General features: G+C 39.6%; 18 non-coding genes across 18 annotated transcripts; all 18 read right to left on the reverse strand.

Annotated features, from left to right (window-relative positions):
- Nucleotide 1: 1 nt before the first annotated feature.
- Nucleotides 2-217, reverse strand: LOC118955133. Its single transcript, XR_005044999.1, has one exon. It is a non-coding gene; the product is annotated as a small nucleolar RNA U3 (small nucleolar RNA).
- A 787-nt stretch (nucleotides 218-1,004) lies between these two features.
- Nucleotides 1,005-1,220, reverse strand: LOC118955182. The gene has a single exon (XR_005045046.1). It is a non-coding gene; the product is annotated as a small nucleolar RNA U3 (small nucleolar RNA).
- Nucleotides 1,221-2,007: 787 nt separating this feature from the next.
- Nucleotides 2,008-2,223, reverse strand: LOC118955144. The gene has a single exon (XR_005045008.1). It is a non-coding gene; the product is annotated as a small nucleolar RNA U3 (small nucleolar RNA).
- Nucleotides 2,224-3,010: 787 nt separating this feature from the next.
- On the reverse strand, nucleotides 3,011-3,226 carry LOC118955171. Its single transcript, XR_005045035.1, has one exon. It is a non-coding gene; the product is annotated as a small nucleolar RNA U3 (small nucleolar RNA).
- A 787-nt stretch (nucleotides 3,227-4,013) lies between these two features.
- On the reverse strand, nucleotides 4,014-4,229 carry LOC118955145. The gene has a single exon (XR_005045009.1). It is a non-coding gene; the product is annotated as a small nucleolar RNA U3 (small nucleolar RNA).
- Nucleotides 4,230-5,016: 787 nt separating this feature from the next.
- On the reverse strand, nucleotides 5,017-5,232 carry LOC118955183. The gene has a single exon (XR_005045047.1). It is a non-coding gene; the product is annotated as a small nucleolar RNA U3 (small nucleolar RNA).
- Nucleotides 5,233-6,019: 787 nt separating this feature from the next.
- Nucleotides 6,020-6,235, reverse strand: LOC118955146. Its single transcript, XR_005045010.1, has one exon. It is a non-coding gene; the product is annotated as a small nucleolar RNA U3 (small nucleolar RNA).
- Nucleotides 6,236-7,022: 787 nt separating this feature from the next.
- Nucleotides 7,023-7,238, reverse strand: LOC118955172. Its single transcript, XR_005045036.1, has one exon. It is a non-coding gene; the product is annotated as a small nucleolar RNA U3 (small nucleolar RNA).
- Nucleotides 7,239-8,025: 787 nt separating this feature from the next.
- Nucleotides 8,026-8,241, reverse strand: LOC118955147. The gene has a single exon (XR_005045011.1). It is a non-coding gene; the product is annotated as a small nucleolar RNA U3 (small nucleolar RNA).
- A 787-nt stretch (nucleotides 8,242-9,028) lies between these two features.
- On the reverse strand, nucleotides 9,029-9,244 carry LOC118955173. Its single transcript, XR_005045037.1, has one exon. It is a non-coding gene; the product is annotated as a small nucleolar RNA U3 (small nucleolar RNA).
- Nucleotides 9,245-10,031: 787 nt separating this feature from the next.
- On the reverse strand, nucleotides 10,032-10,247 carry LOC118955149. Its single transcript, XR_005045013.1, has one exon. It is a non-coding gene; the product is annotated as a small nucleolar RNA U3 (small nucleolar RNA).
- A 787-nt stretch (nucleotides 10,248-11,034) lies between these two features.
- On the reverse strand, nucleotides 11,035-11,250 carry LOC118955150. The gene has a single exon (XR_005045014.1). It is a non-coding gene; the product is annotated as a small nucleolar RNA U3 (small nucleolar RNA).
- A 743-nt stretch (nucleotides 11,251-11,993) lies between these two features.
- Nucleotides 11,994-12,209, reverse strand: LOC118955174. The gene has a single exon (XR_005045038.1). It is a non-coding gene; the product is annotated as a small nucleolar RNA U3 (small nucleolar RNA).
- Nucleotides 12,210-12,952: 743 nt separating this feature from the next.
- LOC118955151 lies at nucleotides 12,953-13,168 on the reverse strand. The gene has a single exon (XR_005045015.1). It is a non-coding gene; the product is annotated as a small nucleolar RNA U3 (small nucleolar RNA).
- A 787-nt stretch (nucleotides 13,169-13,955) lies between these two features.
- Nucleotides 13,956-14,171, reverse strand: LOC118955175. The gene has a single exon (XR_005045039.1). It is a non-coding gene; the product is annotated as a small nucleolar RNA U3 (small nucleolar RNA).
- A 787-nt stretch (nucleotides 14,172-14,958) lies between these two features.
- Nucleotides 14,959-15,174, reverse strand: LOC118955152. Its single transcript, XR_005045016.1, has one exon. It is a non-coding gene; the product is annotated as a small nucleolar RNA U3 (small nucleolar RNA).
- A 787-nt stretch (nucleotides 15,175-15,961) lies between these two features.
- LOC118955153 lies at nucleotides 15,962-16,177 on the reverse strand. Its single transcript, XR_005045017.1, has one exon. It is a non-coding gene; the product is annotated as a small nucleolar RNA U3 (small nucleolar RNA).
- A 787-nt stretch (nucleotides 16,178-16,964) lies between these two features.
- LOC118955154 lies at nucleotides 16,965-17,180 on the reverse strand. Its single transcript, XR_005045018.1, has one exon. It is a non-coding gene; the product is annotated as a small nucleolar RNA U3 (small nucleolar RNA).
- Nucleotides 17,181-17,695: the final 515 nt, after the last annotated feature.

Raw genomic sequence — 17,695 nt, forward strand, 5'->3', positions numbered from 1 at the left:
ATCCACTCAGAACATATTCCCTTCATCCACGTTCATTGAAGAACAAGGAACAGTCATCAAAGGTGGAAGAAAAATGAGCAAGGTCATTTCTAACCACCAAATTCATGCTCTGAACGGGAATATCTTGAATCGTCATCATGGATAGCGAGATCTACCACTTTAGACACACATTTCTCAAGTAACGCACTATAGAAATGATCCCTGAAAGTATAGTCTTGGTGCATAAGTTGTTGTGATCAAGGTGGAGCATCTTGAAAAGAGCATTTGCACCAGCGGTTTGTGTTGCATTCTCAGCATCAACAGTTGTTGCAATCAAATTATGTTAATTATGGAGAATTGCTAGGTTTCTCAATTGAGAAAAATGGTCAGCGATGCTGGTTGCCAACAGGTAAAATATGACCTAATGTTGATGGACAGCCATCCATATTTCAAAGCCGGTTATTTGTGTTGAATTCTACCCCCTTTTAAACATTGTGTGTTTTAGCTATAGACGTATGGGTTGTACCATCAGATTCGTCTCTGTCTTCTGCATCCAGTGGTACCAAGAGTTAGTCTGTGTGATTAACGGGGGCTGAGATAGAGCTGTGTTTGTGAGACAAAGACGGATTCCGAAGGTGCCCAGGCCCGGGTCTTTTTTTTACAGAAACATCTGTAGAGTCAGAAAGGTTTGAATTACAAACTACTAAAAGCTATCTATGAAAAGCTGAGACTCTATCGAACATGCACATGTAACATGTTTTGCTCTATGACGCTCACAAGCTACCAAAAAGTTGTTAGAAAGTACAAGGTTCTTCTACGTATGAAGGTCAAAGGTTGTCCTGAAAGGAACATTTTAAAACTCCTCATTTTGAAGCAAAATATAAGGGCTGGACATGGAGATCAACGAAAGCCAGAAAACTGAAAAGATTATTGCTGGGGTCTCAGGACTGATTCAAGAAGTTTTATTTTACTAACGATAAGGATTTGGGAGACATTTCAGTAGCTTTTATTGTACATGGTTATCATCCAATCAGAACATATTCCCTTCATCCACGTTCATTGAAGAACAAGGAACAGTCATCAAAGGTGGAAGAAAAATGAGCAAGGTCATTTCTAACCACCAAATTCATGCTCTGAACGGGAATATCTTGAATCGTCATCATGGATAGCGAGATCTACCACTTTAGACACACATTTCTCAAGTAACGCACTATAGAAATGATCCCTGAAAGTATAGTCTTGGTGCATAAGTTGTTGTGATCAAGGTGGAGCATCTTGAAAAGAGCATTTGCACCAGCGGTTTGTGTTGCATTCTCAGCATCAACAGTTGTTGCAATCAAATTATGTTAATTATGGAGAATTGCTAGGTTTCTCAATTGAGAAAAATGGTCAGCGATGCTGGTTGCCAACAGGTAAAATATGACCTAATGTTGATGGACAGCCATCCATATTTCAAAGCCGGTTATTTGTGTTGAATTCTACCCCCTTTTAAACATTGTGTGTTTTAGCTATAGACGTATGGGTTGTACCATCAGATTCGTCTCTGTCTTCTGCATCCAGTGGTACCAAGAGTTAGTCTGTGTGATTAACGGGGGCTGAGATAGAGCTGTGTTTGTGAGACAAAGACGGATTCCGAAGGTGCCCAGGCCCGGGTCTTTTTTTTACAGAAACATCTGTAGAGTCAGAAAGGTTTGAATTACAAACTACTAAAAGCTATCTATGAAAAGCTGAGACTCTATCGAACATGCACATGTAACATGTTTTGCTCTATGACGCTCACAAGCTACCAAAAAGTTGTTAGAAAGTACAAGGTTCTTCTACGTATGAAGGTCAAAGGTTGTCCTGAAAGGAACATTTTAAAACTCCTCATTTTGAAGCAAAATATAAGGGCTGGACATGGAGATCAACGAAAGCCAGAAAACTGAAAAGATTATTGCTGGGGTCTCAGGACTGATTCAAGAAGTTTTATTTTACTAACGATAAGGATTTGGGAGACATTTCAGTAGCTTTTATTGTACATGGTTATCATCCACTCAGAACATATTCCCTTCATCCACGTTCATTGAAGAACAAGGAACAGTCATCAAAGGTGGAAGAAAAATGAGCAAGGTCATTTCTAACCACCAAATTCATGCTCTGAACGGGAATATCTTGAATCGTCATCATGGATAGCGAGATCTACCACTTTAGACACACATTTCTCAAGTAACGCACTATAGAAATGATCCCTGAAAGTATAGTCTTGGTGCATAAGTTGTTGTGATCAAGGTGGAGCATCTTGAAAAGAGCATTTGCACCAGCGGTTTGTGTTGCATTCTCAGCATCAACAGTTGTTGCAATCAAATTATGTTAATTATGGAGAATTGCTAGGTTTCTCAATTGAGAAAAATGGTCAGCGATGCTGGTTGCCAACAGGTAAAATATGACCTAATGTTGATGGACAGCCATCCATATTTCAAAGCCGGTTATTTGTGTTGAATTCTACCCCCTTTTAAACATTGTGTGTTTTAGCTATAGACGTATGGGTTGTACCATCAGATTCGTCTCTGTCTTCTGCATCCAGTGGTACCAAGAGTTAGTCTGTGTGATTAACGGGGGCTGAGATAGAGCTGTGTTTGTGAGACAAAGACGGATTCCGAAGGTGCCCAGGCCCGGGTCTTTTTTTTACAGAAACATCTGTAGAGTCAGAAAGGTTTGAATTACAAACTACTAAAAGCTATCTATGAAAAGCTGAGACTCTATCGAACATGCACATGTAACATGTTTTGCTCTATGACGCTCACAAGCTACCAAAAAGTTGTTAGAAAGTACAAGGTTCTTCTACGTATGAAGGTCAAAGGTTGTCCTGAAAGGAACATTTTAAAACTCCTCATTTTGAAGCAAAATATAAGGGCTGGACATGGAGATCAACGAAAGCCAGAAAACGGAAAAGATTATTGCTGGGGTCTCAGGACTGATTCAAGAGGTTTTATTTTACTAACGATAAGGATTTGGGAGACATTTCAGTAGCTTTTATTGTACATGGTTATCATCCACTCAGAACATATTCCCTTCATCCACGTTCATTGAAGAACAAGGAACAGTCATCAAAGGTGGAAGAAAAATGAGCAAGGTCATTTCTAACCACCAAATTCATGCTCTGAACGGGAATATCTTGAATCGTCATCATGGATAGCGAGATCTACCACTTTAGACACACATTTCTCAAGTAACGCACTATAGAAATGATCCCTGAAAGTATAGCCTTGGTGCATAAGTTGTTGTGATCAAGGTGGAGCATCTTGAAAAGAGCATTTGCACCAGCGGTTTGTGTTGCATTCTCAGCATCAACAGTTGTTGCAATCAAATTATGTTAATTATGGAGAATTGCTAGGTTTCTCAATTGAGAAAAATGGTCAGCGATGCTGGTTGCCAACAGGTAAAATATGACCTAATGTTGATGGACAGCCATCCATATTTCAAAGCCGGTTATTTGTGTTGAATTCTACCCCCTTTTAAACATTGTGTGTTTTAGCTATAGACGTATGGGTTGTACCATCAGATTCGTCTCTGTCTTCTGCATCCAGTGGTACCAAGAGTTAGTCTGTGTGATTAACGGGGGCTGAGATAGAGCTGTGTTTGTGAGACAAAGACGGATTCCGAAGGTGCCCAGGCCCGGGTCTTTTTTTTACAGAAACATCTGTAGAGTCAGAAAGGTTTGAATTACAAACTACTAAAAGCTATCTATGAAAAGCTGAGACTCTATCGAACATGCACATGTAACATGTTTTGCTCTATGACGCTCACAAGCTACCAAAAAGTTGTTAGAAAGTACAAGGTTCTTCTACGTATGAAGGTCAAAGGTTGTCCTGAAAGGAACATTTTAAAACTCCTCATTTTGAAGCAAAATATAAGGGCTGGACATGGAGATCAACGAAAGCCAGAAAACTGAAAAGATTATTGCTGGGGTCTCAGGACTGATTCAAGAAGTTTTATTTTACTAACGATAAGGATTTGGGAGACATTTCAGTAGCTTTTATTGTACATGGTTATCATCCACTCAGAACATATTCCCTTCATCCACGTTCATTGAAGAACAAGGAACAGTCATCAAAGGTGGAAGAAAAATGAGCAAGGTCATTTCTAACCACCAAATTCATGCTCTGAACGGGAATATCTTGAATCGTCATCATGGATAGCGAGATCTACCACTTTAGACACACATTTCTCAAGTAACGCACTATAGAAATGATCCCTGAAAGTATAGTCTTGGTGCATAAGTTGTTGTGATCAAGGTGGAGCATCTTGAAAAGAGCATTTGCACCAGCGGTTTGTGTTGCATTCTCAGCATCAACAGTTGTTGCAATCAAATTATGTTAATTATGGAGAATTGCTAGGTTTCTCAATTGAGAAAAATGGTCAGCGATGCTGGTTGCCAACAGGTAAAATATGACCTAATGTTGATGGACAGCCATCCATATTTCAAAGCCGGTTATTTGTGTTGAATTCTACCCCCTTTTAAACATTGTGTGTTTTAGCTATAGACGTATGGGTTGTACCATCAGATTCGTCTCTGTCTTCTGCATCCAGTGGTACCAAGAGTTAGTCTGTGTGATTAACGGGGGCTGAGATAGAGCTGTGTTTGTGAGACAAAGACGGATTCCGAAGGTGCCCAGGCCCGGGTCTTTTTTTTACAGAAACATCTGTAGAGTCAGAAAGGTTTGAATTACAAACTACTAAAAGCTATCTATGAAAAGCTGAGACTCTATCGAACATGCACATGTAACATGTTTTGCTCTATGACGCTCACAAGCTACCAAAAAGTTGTTAGAAAGTACAAGGTTCTTCTACGTATGAAGGTCAAAGGTTGTCCTGAAAGGAACATTTTAAAACTCCTCATTTTGAAGCAAAATATAAGGGCTGGACATGGAGATCAACGAAAGCCAGAAAACTGAAAAGATTATTGCTGGGGTCTCAGGACTGATTCAAGAAGTTTTATTTTACTAACGATAAGGATTTGGGAGACATTTCAGTAGCTTTTATTGTACATGGTTATCATCCAATCAGAACATATTCCCTTCATCCACGTTCATTGAAGAACAAGGAACAGTCATCAAAGGTGGAAGAAAAATGAGCAAGGTCATTTCTAACCACCAAATTCATGCTCTGAACGGGAATATCTTGAATCGTCATCATGGATAGCGAGATCTACCACTTTAGACACACATTTCTCAAGTAACGCACTATAGAAATGATCCCTGAAAGTATAGTCTTGGTGCATAAGTTGTTGTGATCAAGGTGGAGCATCTTGAAAAGAGCATTTGCACCAGCGGTTTGTGTTGCATTCTCAGCATCAACAGTTGTTGCAATCAAATTATGTTAATTATGGAGAATTGCTAGGTTTCTCAATTGAGAAAAATGGTCAGCGATGCTGGTTGCCAACAGGTAAAATATGACCTAATGTTGATGGACAGCCATCCATATTTCAAAGCCGGTTATTTGTGTTGAATTCTACCCCCTTTTAAACATTGTGTGTTTTAGCTATAGACGTATGGGTTGTACCATCAGATTCGTCTCTGTCTTCTGCATCCAGTGGTACCAAGAGTTAGTCTGTGTGATTAACGGGGGCTGAGATAGAGCTGTGTTTGTGAGACAAAGACGGATTCCGAAGGTGCCCAGGCCCGGGTCTTTTTTTTACAGAAACATCTGTAGAGTCAGAAAGGTTTGAATTACAAACTACTAAAAGCTATCTATGAAAAGCTGAGACTCTATCGAACATGCACATGTAACATGTTTTGCTCTATGACGCTCACAAGCTACCAAAAAGTTGTTAGAAAGTACAAGGTTCTTCTACGTATGAAGGTCAAAGGTTGTCCTGAAAGGAACATTTTAAAACTCCTCATTTTGAAGCAAAATATAAGGGCTGGACATGGAGATCAACGAAAGCCAGAAAACTGAAAAGATTATTGCTGGGGTCTCAGGACTGATTCAAGAAGTTTTATTTTACTAACGATAAGGATTTGGGAGACATTTCAGTAGCTTTTATTGTACATGGTTATCATCCACTCAGAACATATTCCCTTCATCCACGTTCATTGAAGAACAAGGAACAGTCATCAAAGGTGGAAGAAAAATGAGCAAGGTCATTTCTAACCACCAAATTCATGCTCTGAACGGGAATATCTTGAATCGTCATCATGGATAGCGAGATCTACCACTTTAGACACACATTTCTCAAGTAACGCACTATAGAAATGATCCCTGAAAGTATAGTCTTGGTGCATAAGTTGTTGTGATCAAGGTGGAGCATCTTGAAAAGAGCATTTGCACCAGCGGTTTGTGTTGCATTCTCAGCATCAACAGTTGTTGCAATCAAATTATGTTAATTATGGAGAATTGCTAGGTTTCTCAATTGAGAAAAATGGTCAGCGATGCTGGTTGCCAACAGGTAAAATATGACCTAATGTTGATGGACAGCCATCCATATTTCAAAGCCGGTTATTTGTGTTGAATTCTACCCCCTTTTAAACATTGTGTGTTTTAGCTATAGACGTATGGGTTGTACCATCAGATTCGTCTCTGTCTTCTGCATCCAGTGGTACCAAGAGTTAGTCTGTGTGATTAACGGGGGCTGAGATAGAGCTGTGTTTGTGAGACAAAGACGGATTCCGAAGGTGCCCAGGCCCGGGTCTTTTTTTTACAGAAACATCTGTAGAGTCAGAAAGGTTTGAATTACAAACTACTAAAAGCTATCTATGAAAAGCTGAGACTCTATCGAACATGCACATGTAACATGTTTTGCTCTATGACGCTCACAAGCTACCAAAAAGTTGTTAGAAAGTACAAGGTTCTTCTACGTATGAAGGTCAAAGGTTGTCCTGAAAGGAACATTTTAAAACTCCTCATTTTGAAGCAAAATATAAGGGCTGGACATGGAGATCAACGAAAGCCAGAAAACGGAAAAGATTATTGCTGGGGTCTCAGGACTGATTCAAGAGGTTTTATTTTACTAACGATAAGGATTTGGGAGACATTTCAGTAGCTTTTATTGTACATGGTTATCATCCACTCAGAACATATTCCCTTCATCCACGTTCATTGAAGAACAAGGAACAGTCATCAAAGGTGGAAGAAAAATGAGCAAGGTCATTTCTAACCACCAAATTCATGCTCTGAACGGGAATATCTTGAATCGTCATCATGGATAGCGAGATCTACCACTTTAGACACACATTTCTCAAGTAACGCACTATAGAAATGATCCCTGAAAGTATAGCCTTGGTGCATAAGTTGTTGTGATCAAGGTGGAGCATCTTGAAAAGAGCATTTGCACCAGCGGTTTGTGTTGCATTCTCAGCATCAACAGTTGTTGCAATCAAATTATGTTAATTATGGAGAATTGCTAGGTTTCTCAATTGAGAAAAATGGTCAGCGATGCTGGTTGCCAACAGGTAAAATATGACCTAATGTTGATGGACAGCCATCCATATTTCAAAGCCGGTTATTTGTGTTGAATTCTACCCCCTTTTAAACATTGTGTGTTTTAGCTATAGACGTATGGGTTGTACCATCAGATTCGTCTCTGTCTTCTGCATCCAGTGGTACCAAGAGTTAGTCTGTGTGATTAACGGGGGCTGAGATAGAGCTGTGTTTGTGAGACAAAGACGGATTCCGAAGGTGCCCAGGCCCGGGTCTTTTTTTTACAGAAACATCTGTAGAGTCAGAAAGGTTTGAATTACAAACTACTAAAAGCTATCTATGAAAAGCTGAGACTCTATCGAACATGCACATGTAACATGTTTTGCTCTATGACGCTCACAAGCTACCAAAAAGTTGTTAGAAAGTACAAGGTTCTTCTACGTATGAAGGTCAAAGGTTGTCCTGAAAGGAACATTTTAAAACTCCTCATTTTGAAGCAAAATATAAGGGCTGGACATGGAGATCAACGAAAGCCAGAAAACTGAAAAGATTATTGCTGGGGTCTCAGGACTGATTCAAGAAGTTTTATTTTACTAACGATAAGGATTTGGGAGACATTTCAGTAGCTTTTATTGTACATGGTTATCATCCACTCAGAACATATTCCCTTCATCCACGTTCATTGAAGAACAAGGAACAGTCATCAAAGGTGGAAGAAAAATGAGCAAGGTCATTTCTAACCACCAAATTCATGCTCTGAACGGGAATATCTTGAATCGTCATCATGGATAGCGAGATCTACCACTTTAGACACACATTTCTCAAGTAACGCACTATAGAAATGATCCCTGAAAGTATAGTCTTGGTGCATAAGTTGTTGTGATCAAGGTGGAGCATCTTGAAAAGAGCATTTGCACCAGCGGTTTGTGTTGCATTCTCAGCATCAACAGTTGTTGCAATCAAATTATGTTAATTATGGAGAATTGCTAGGTTTCTCAATTGAGAAAAATGGTCAGCGATGCTGGTTGCCAACAGGTAAAATATGACCTAATGTTGATGGACAGCCATCCATATTTCAAAGCCGGTTATTTGTGTTGAATTCTACCCCCTTTTAAACATTGTGTGTTTTAGCTATAGACGTATGGGTTGTACCATCAGATTCGTCTCTGTCTTCTGCATCCAGTGGTACCAAGAGTTAGTCTGTGTGATTAACGGGGGCTGAGATAGAGCTGTGTTTGTGAGACAAAGACGGATTCCGAAGGTGCCCAGGCCCGGGTCTTTTTTTTACAGAAACATCTGTAGAGTCAGAAAGGTTTGAATTACAAACTACTAAAAGCTATCTATGAAAAGCTGAGACTCTATCGAACATGCACATGTAACATGTTTTGCTCTATGACGCTCACAAGCTACCAAAAAGTTGTTAGAAAGTACAAGGTTCTTCTACGTATGAAGGTCAAAGGTTGTCCTGAAAGGAACATTTTAAAACTCCTCATTTTGAAGCAAAATATAAGGGCTGGACATGGAGATCAACGAAAGCCAGAAAACGGAAAAGATTATTGCTGGGGTCTCAGGACTGATTCAAGAGGTTTTATTTTACTAACGATAAGGATTTGGGAGACATTTCAGTAGCTTTTATTGTACATGGTTATCATCCACTCAGAACATATTCCCTTCATCCACGTTCATTGAAGAACAAGGAACAGTCATCAAAGGTGGAAGAAAAATGAGCAAGGTCATTTCTAACCACCAAATTCATGCTCTGAACGGGAATATCTTGAATCGTCATCATGGATAGCGAGATCTACCACTTTAGACACACATTTCTCAAGTAACGCACTATAGAAATGATCCCTGAAAGTATAGCCTTGGTGCATAAGTTGTTGTGATCAAGGTGGAGCATCTTGAAAAGAGCATTTGCACCAGCGGTTTGTGTTGCATTCTCAGCATCAACAGTTGTTGCAATCAAATTATGTTAATTATGGAGAATTGCTAGGTTTCTCAATTGAGAAAAATGGTCAGCGATGCTGGTTGCCAACAGGTAAAATATGACCTAATGTTGATGGACAGCCATCCATATTTCAAAGCCGGTTATTTGTGTTGAATTCTACCCCCTTTTAAACATTGTGTGTTTTAGCTATAGACGTATGGGTTGTACCATCAGATTCGTCTCTGTCTTCTGCATCCAGTGGTACCAAGAGTTAGTCTGTGTGATTAACGGGGGCTGAGATAGAGCTGTGTTTGTGAGACAAAGACGGATTCCGAAGGTGCCCAGGCCCGGGTCTTTTTTTTACAGAAACATCTGTAGAGTCAGAAAGGTTTGAATTACAAACTACTAAAAGCTATCTATGAAAAGCTGAGACTCTATCGAACATGCACATGTAACATGTTTTGCTCTATGACGCTCACAAGCTACCAAAAAGTTGTTAGAAAGTACAAGGTTCTTCTACGTATGAAGGTCAAAGGTTGTCCTGAAAGGAACATTTTAAAACTCCTCATTTTGAAGCAAAATATAAGGGCTGGACATGGAGATCAACGAAAGCCAGAAAACTGAAAAGATTATTGCTGGGGTCTCAGGACTGATTCAAGAAGTTTTATTTTACTAACGATAAGGATTTGGGAGACATTTCAGTAGCTTTTATTGTACATGGTTATCATCCACTCAGAACATATTCCCTTCATCCACGTTCATTGAAGAACAAGGAACAGTCATCAAAGGTGGAAGAAAAATGAGCAAGGTCATTTCTAACCACCAAATTCATGCTCTGAACGGGAATATCTTGAATCGTCATCATGGATAGCGAGATCTACCACTTTAGACACACATTTCTCAAGTAACGCACTATAGAAATGATCCCTGAAAGTATAGTCTTGGTGCATAAGTTGTTGTGATCAAGGTGGAGCATCTTGAAAAGAGCATTTGCACCAGCGGTTTGTGTTGCATTCTCAGCATCAACAGTTGTTGCAATCAAATTATGTTAATTATGGAGAATTGCTAGGTTTCTCAATTGAGAAAAATGGTCAGCGATGCTGGTTGCCAACAGGTAAAATATGACCTAATGTTGATGGACAGCCATCCATATTTCAAAGCCGGTTATTTGTGTTGAATTCTACCCCCTTTTAAACATTGTGTGTTTTAGCTATAGACGTATGGGTTGTACCATCAGATTCGTCTCTGTCTTCTGCATCCAGTGGTACCAAGAGTTAGTCTGTGTGATTAACGGGGGCTGAGATAGAGCTGTGTTTGTGAGACAAAGACGGATTCCGAAGGTGCCCAGGCCCGGGTCTTTTTTTTACAGAAACATCTGTAGAGTCAGAAAGGTTTGAATTACAAACTACTAAAAGCTATCTATGAAAAGCTGAGACTCTATCGAACATGCACATGTAACATGTTTTGCTCTATGACGCTCACAAGCTACCAAAAAGTTGTTAGAAAGTACAAGGTTCTTCTACGTATGAAGGTCAAAGGTTGTCCTGAAAGGAACATTTTAAAACTCCTCATTTTGAAGCAAAATATAAGGGCTGGACATGGAGATCAACGAAAGCCAGAAAACTGAAAAGATTATTGCTGGGGTCTCAGGACTGATTCAAGAAGTTTTATTTTACTAACGATAAGGATTTGGGAGACATTTCAGTAGCTTTTATTGTACATGGTTATCATCCACTCAGAACATATTCCCTTCATCCACGTTCATTGAAGAACAAGGAACAGTCATCAAAGGTGGAAGAAAAATGAGCAAGGTCATTTCTAACCACCAAATTCATGCTCTGAACGGGAATATCTTGAATCGTCATCATGGATAGCGAGATCTACCACTTTAGACACACATTTCTCAAGTAACGCACTATAGAAATGATCCCTGAAAGTATAGTCTTGGTGCATAAGTTGTTGTGATCAAGGTGGAGCATCTTGAAAAGAGCATTTGCACCAGCGGTTTGTGTTGCATTCTCAGCATCAACAGTTGTTGCAATCAAATTATGTTAATTATGGAGAATTGCTAGGTTTCTCAATTGAGAAAAATGGTCAGCGATGCTGGTTGCCAACAGGTAAAATATGACCTAATGTTGATGGACAGCCATCCATATTTCAAAGCCGGTTATTTGTGTTGAATTCTACCCCCTTTTAAACATTGTGTGTTTTAGCTATAGACGTATGGGTTGTACCATCAGATTCGTCTCTGTCTTCTGCATCCAGTGGTACCAAGAGTTAGTCTGTGTGATTAACGGGGGCTGAGATAGAGCTGTGTTTGTGAGACAAAGACGGATTCCGAAGGTGCCCAGGCCCGGGTCTTTTTTTTACAGAAACATCTGTAGAGTCAGAAAGGTTTGAATTACAAACTACTAAAAGCTATCTATGAAAAGCTGAGACTCTATCGAACATGCACATGTAACATGTTTTGCTCTATGACGCTCACAAGCTACCAAAAAGTTGTTAGAAAGTACAAGGTTCTTCTACGTATGAAGGTCAAAGGTTGTCCTGAAAGGAACATTTTAAAACTCCTCATTTTGAAGCAAAATATAAGGGCTGGACATGGAGATCAACGAAAGCCAGAAAACGGAAAAGATTATTGCTGGGGTCTCAGGACTGATTCAAGAGCTTTTATTGTACATGGTTATCATCCACTCAGAACATATTCCCTTCATCCACGTTCATTGAAGAACAAGGAACAGTCATCAAAGGTGGAAGAAAAATGAGCAAGGTCATTTCTAACCACCAAATTCATGCTCTGAACGGGAATATCTTGAATCGTCATCATGGATAGCGAGATCTACCACTTTAGACACACATTTCTCAAGTAACGCACTATAGAAATGATCCCTGAAAGTATAGCCTTGGTGCATAAGTTGTTGTGATCAAGGTGGAGCATCTTGAAAAGAGCATTTGCACCAGCGGTTTGTGTTGCATTCTCAGCATCAACAGTTGTTGCAATCAAATTATGTTAATTATGGAGAATTGCTAGGTTTCTCAATTGAGAAAAATGGTCAGCGATGCTGGTTGCCAACAGGTAAAATATGACCTAATGTTGATGGACAGCCATCCATATTTCAAAGCCGGTTATTTGTGTTGAATTCTACCCCCTTTTAAACATTGTGTGTTTTAGCTATAGACGTATGGGTTGTACCATCAGATTCGTCTCTGTCTTCTGCATCCAGTGGTACCAAGAGTTAGTCTGTGTGATTAACGGGGGCTGAGATAGAGCTGTGTTTGTGAGACAAAGACGGATTCCGAAGGTGCCCAGGCCCGGGTCTTTTTTTTACAGAAACATCTGTAGAGTCAGAAAGGTTTGAATTACAAACTACTAAAAGCTATCTATGAAAAGCTGAGACTCTATCGAACATGCACATGTAACATGTTTTGCTCTATGACGCTCACAAGCTACCAAAAAGTTGTTAGAAAGTACAAGGTTCTTCTACGTATGAAGGTCAAAGGTTGTCCTGAAAGGAACATTTTAAAACTCCTCATTTTGAAGCAAAATATAAGGGCTGGACATGGAGATCAACGAAAGCCAGAAAACGGAAAAGATTATTGCTGGGGTCTCAGGACTGATTCAAGAGCTTTTATTGTACATGGTTATCATCCACTCAGAACATATTCCCTTCATCCACGTTCATTGAAGAACAAGGAACAGTCATCAAAGGTGGAAGAAAAATGAGCAAGGTCATTTCTAACCACCAAATTCATGCTCTGAACGGGAATATCTTGAATCGTCATCATGGATAGCGAGATCTACCACTTTAGACACACATTTCTCAAGTAACGCACTATAGAAATGATCCCTGAAAGTATAGTCTTGGTGCATAAGTTGTTGTGATCAAGGTGGAGCATCTTGAAAAGAGCATTTGCACCAGCGGTTTGTGTTGCATTCTCAGCATCAACAGTTGTTGCAATCAAATTATGTTAATTATGGAGAATTGCTAGGTTTCTCAATTGAGAAAAATGGTCAGCGATGCTGGTTGCCAACAGGTAAAATATGACCTAATGTTGATGGACAGCCATCCATATTTCAAAGCCGGTTATTTGTGTTGAATTCTACCCCCTTTTAAACATTGTGTGTTTTAGCTATAGACGTATGGGTTGTACCATCAGATTCGTCTCTGTCTTCTGCATCCAGTGGTACCAAGAGTTAGTCTGTGTGATTAACGGGGGCTGAGATAGAGCTGTGTTTGTGAGACAAAGACGGATTCCGAAGGTGCCCAGGCCCGGGTCTTTTTTTTACAGAAACATCTGTAGAGTCAGAAAGGTTTGAATTACAAACTACTAAAAGCTATCTATGAAAAGCTGAGACTCTATCGAACATGCACATGTAACATGTTTTGCTCTATGACGCTCACAAGCTACCAAAACGTTGTTAGAAAGTACAAGGTTCTTCTACGTATGAAGGTCAAAGGTTGTCCTGAAAGGAAAATTTTAAAACTCCTCATTTTGAAGCAAAATATAAGGGCTGGACATGGAGATCAACGAAAGCCAGAAAACTGAAAAGATTATTGCTGGGGTCTCAGGACTGATTCAAGAAGTTTTATTTTACTAACGATAAGGATTTGGGAGACATTTCAGTAGCTTTTATTGTACATGGTTATCATCCACTCAGAACATATTCCCTTCATCCACGTTCATTGAAGAACAAGGAACAGTCATCAAAGGTGGAAGAAAAATGAGCAAGGTCATTTCTAACCACCAAATTCATGCTCTGAACGGGAATATCTTGAATCGTCATCATGGATAGCGAGATCTACCACTTTAGACACACATTTCTCAAGTAACGCACTATAGAAATGATCCCTGAAAGTATAGCCTTGGTGCATAAGTTGTTGTGATCAAGGTGGAGCATCTTGAAAAGAGCATTTGCACCAGCGGTTTGTGTTGCATTCTCAGCATCAACAGTTGTTGCAATCAAATTATGTTAATTATGGAGAATTGCTAGGTTTCTCAATTGAGAAAAATGGTCAGCGATGCTGGTTGCCAACAGGTAAAATATGACCTAATGTTGATGGACAGCCATCCATATTTCAAAGCCGGTTATTTGTGTTGAATTCTACCCCCTTTTAAACATTGTGTGTTTTAGCTATAGACGTATGGGTTGTACCATCAGATTCGTCTCTGTCTTCTGCATCCAGTGGTACCAAGAGTTAGTCTGTGTGATTAACGGGGGCTGAGATAGAGCTGTGTTTGTGAGACAAAGACGGATTCCGAAGGTGCCCAGGCCCGGGTCTTTTTTTTACAGAAACATCTGTAGAGTCAGAAAGGTTTGAATTACAAACTACTAAAAGCTATCTATGAAAAGCTGAGACTCTATCGAACATGCACATGTAACATGTTTTGCTCTATGACGCTCACAAGCTACCAAAACGTTGTTAGAAAGTACAAGGTTCTTCTACGTATGAAGGTCAAAGGTTGTCCTGAAAGGAAAATTTTAAAACTCCTCATTTTGAAGCAAAATATAAGGGCTGGACATGGAGATCAACGAAAGCCAGAAAACTGAAAAGATTATTGCTGGGGTCTCAGGACTGATTCAAGAAGTTTTATTTTACTAACGATAAGGATTTGGGAGACATTTCAGTAGCTTTTATTGTACATGGTTATCATCCACTCAGAACATATTCCCTTCATCCACGTTCATTGAAGAACAAGGAACAGTCATCAAAGGTGGAAGAAAAATGAGCAAGGTCATTTCTAACCACCAAATTCATGCTCTGAACGGGAATATCTTGAATCGTCATCATGGATAGCGAGATCTACCACTTTAGACACACATTTCTCAAGTAACGCACTATAGAAATGATCCCTGAAAGTATAGTCTTGGTGCATAAGTTGTTGTGATCAAGGTGGAGCATCTTGAAAAGAGCATTTGCACCAGCGGTTTGTGTTGCATTCTCAGCATCAACAGTTGTTGCAATCAAATTATGTTAATTATGGAGAATTGCTAGGTTTCTCAATTGAGAAAAATGGTCAGCGATGCTGGTTGCCAACAGGTAAAATATGACCTAATGTTGATGGACAGCCATCCATATTTCAAAGCCGGTTATTTGTGTTGAATTCTACCCCCTTTTAAACATTGTGTGTTTTAGCTATAGACGTATGGGTTGTACCATCAGATTCGTCTCTGTCTTCTGCATCCAGTGGTACCAAGAGTTAGTCTGTGTGATTAACGGGGGCTGAGATAGAGCTGTGTTTGTGAGACAAAGACGGATTCCGAAGGTGCCCAGGCCCGGGTCTTTTTTTTACAGAAACATCTGTAGAGTCAGAAAGGTTTGAATTACAAACTACTAAAAGCTATCTATGAAAAGCTGAGACTCTATCGAACATGCACATGTAACATGTTTTGCTCTATGATGCTCACAAGCTACCAAAACGTTGTTATAAAGTACAAGGTTCTTCTACGTATGAAGTTCAAAGGTTGTCCTGAAAGGAAAATTTTAAAACTCCTCATTTTGAAGCAAAATATAAGGGCTGGACATGGAGATCAACGAAAGCCAGAAAACTGAAAAGATTATTGCTGGGGTCTCAGGACTGATTCAAGAAGTTTTATTTTACTAACGATAAGGATTTGGGAGACATTTCAGTAGCTTTTATTGTACATGGTTATCATCCACTCAGAACATATTCCCTTCATCCACGTTCATTGAAGAACAAGGAACAGTCATCAAAGGTGGAAGAAAAATGAGCAAGGTCATTTCTAACCACCAAATTCATGCTCTGAACGGGAATATCTTGAATCGTCATCATGGATAGCGAGATCTACCACTTTAGACACACATTTCTCAAGTAACGCACTATAGAAATGATCCCTGAAAGTATAGTCTTGGTGCATAAGTTGTTGTGATCAAGGTGGAGCATCTTGAAAAGAGCATTTGCACCAGCGGTTTGTGTTGCATTCTCAGCATCAACAGTTGTTGCAATCAAATTATGTTAATTATGGAGAATTGCTAGGTTTCTCAATTGAGAAAAATGGTCAGCGATGCTGGTTGCCAACAGGTAAAATATGACCTAATGTTGATGGACAGCCATCCATATTTCAAAGCCGGTTATTTGTGTTGAATTCTACCCCCTTTTAAACATTGTGTGTTTTAGCTATAGACGTATGGGTTGTACCATCAGATTCGTCTCTGTCTTCTGCATCCAGTGGTACCAAGAGTTAGTCTGTGTGATTAACGGGGGCTGAGATAGAGCTGTGTTTGTGAGACAAAGACGGATTCCGAAGGTGCCCAGGCCCGGGTCTTTTTTTTACAGAAACATCTGTAGAGTCAGAAAGGTTTGAATTACAAACTACTAAAAGCTATCTATGAAAAGCTGAGACTCTATCGAACATGCACATGTAACATGTTTTGCTCTATGACGCTCACAAGCTACCAAAAAGTTGTTAGAAAGTACAAGGTTCTTCTACGTATGAAGGTCAAAGGTTGTCCTGAAAGGAAAATTTTAAAACTCCTCATTTTGAAGCAAAATATAAGGGCTGGACATGGAGATCAACGAAAGCCAGAAAACGGAAAAGATTATTGCTGGGGTCTCAGGACTGATTCAAGAGGTTTTATTTTACTAACGATAAGGATTTGGGAGACATTTCAGTAGCTTTTATTGTACATGGTTATCATCCACTCAGAACATATTCCCTTCATCCACGTTCATTGAAGAACAAGGAACAGTCATCAAAGGTGGAAGAAAAATGAGCAAGGTCATTTCTAACCACCAAATTCATGCTCTGAACGGGAATATCTTGAATCGTCATCATGGATAGCGAGATCTACCACTTTAGACACACATTTCTCAAGTAACGCACTATAGAAATGATCCCTGAAAGTATAGTCTTGGTGCATAAGTTGTTGTGATCAAGGTGGAGCATCTTGAAAAGAGCATTTGCACCAGCGGTTTGTGTTGCATTCTCAGCATCAACAGTTGTTGCAATCAAATTATGTTAATTATGGAGAATTGCTAGGTTTCTCAATTGAGAAAAATGGTCAGCGATGCTGGTTGCCAACAGGTAAAATATGACCTAATGTTGATGGACAGCCATCCATATTTCAAAGCCGGTTATTTGTGTTGAATTCTACCCCCTTTTAAACATTGTGTGTTTTAGCTATAGACGTATGGGTTGTACCATCAGATTCGTCTCTGTCTTCTGCATCCAGTGGTACCAAGAGTTAGTCTGTGTGATTAACGGGGGCTGAGATAGAGCTGTGTTTGTGAGACAAAGACGGATTCCGAAGGTGCCCAGGCCCGGGTCTTTTTTTTACAGAAACATCTGTAGAGTCAGAAAGGTTTGAATTACAAACTACTAAAAGCTATCTATGAAAAGCTGAGACTCTATCGAACATGCACATGTAA

This window comes from Oncorhynchus mykiss, unplaced genomic scaffold, assembly GCF_013265735.2.
Source record: "Oncorhynchus mykiss isolate Arlee unplaced genomic scaffold, USDA_OmykA_1.1 un_scaffold_402, whole genome shotgun sequence".
NCBI lineage: Eukaryota > Metazoa > Chordata > Actinopteri > Salmoniformes > Salmonidae > Oncorhynchus > Oncorhynchus mykiss.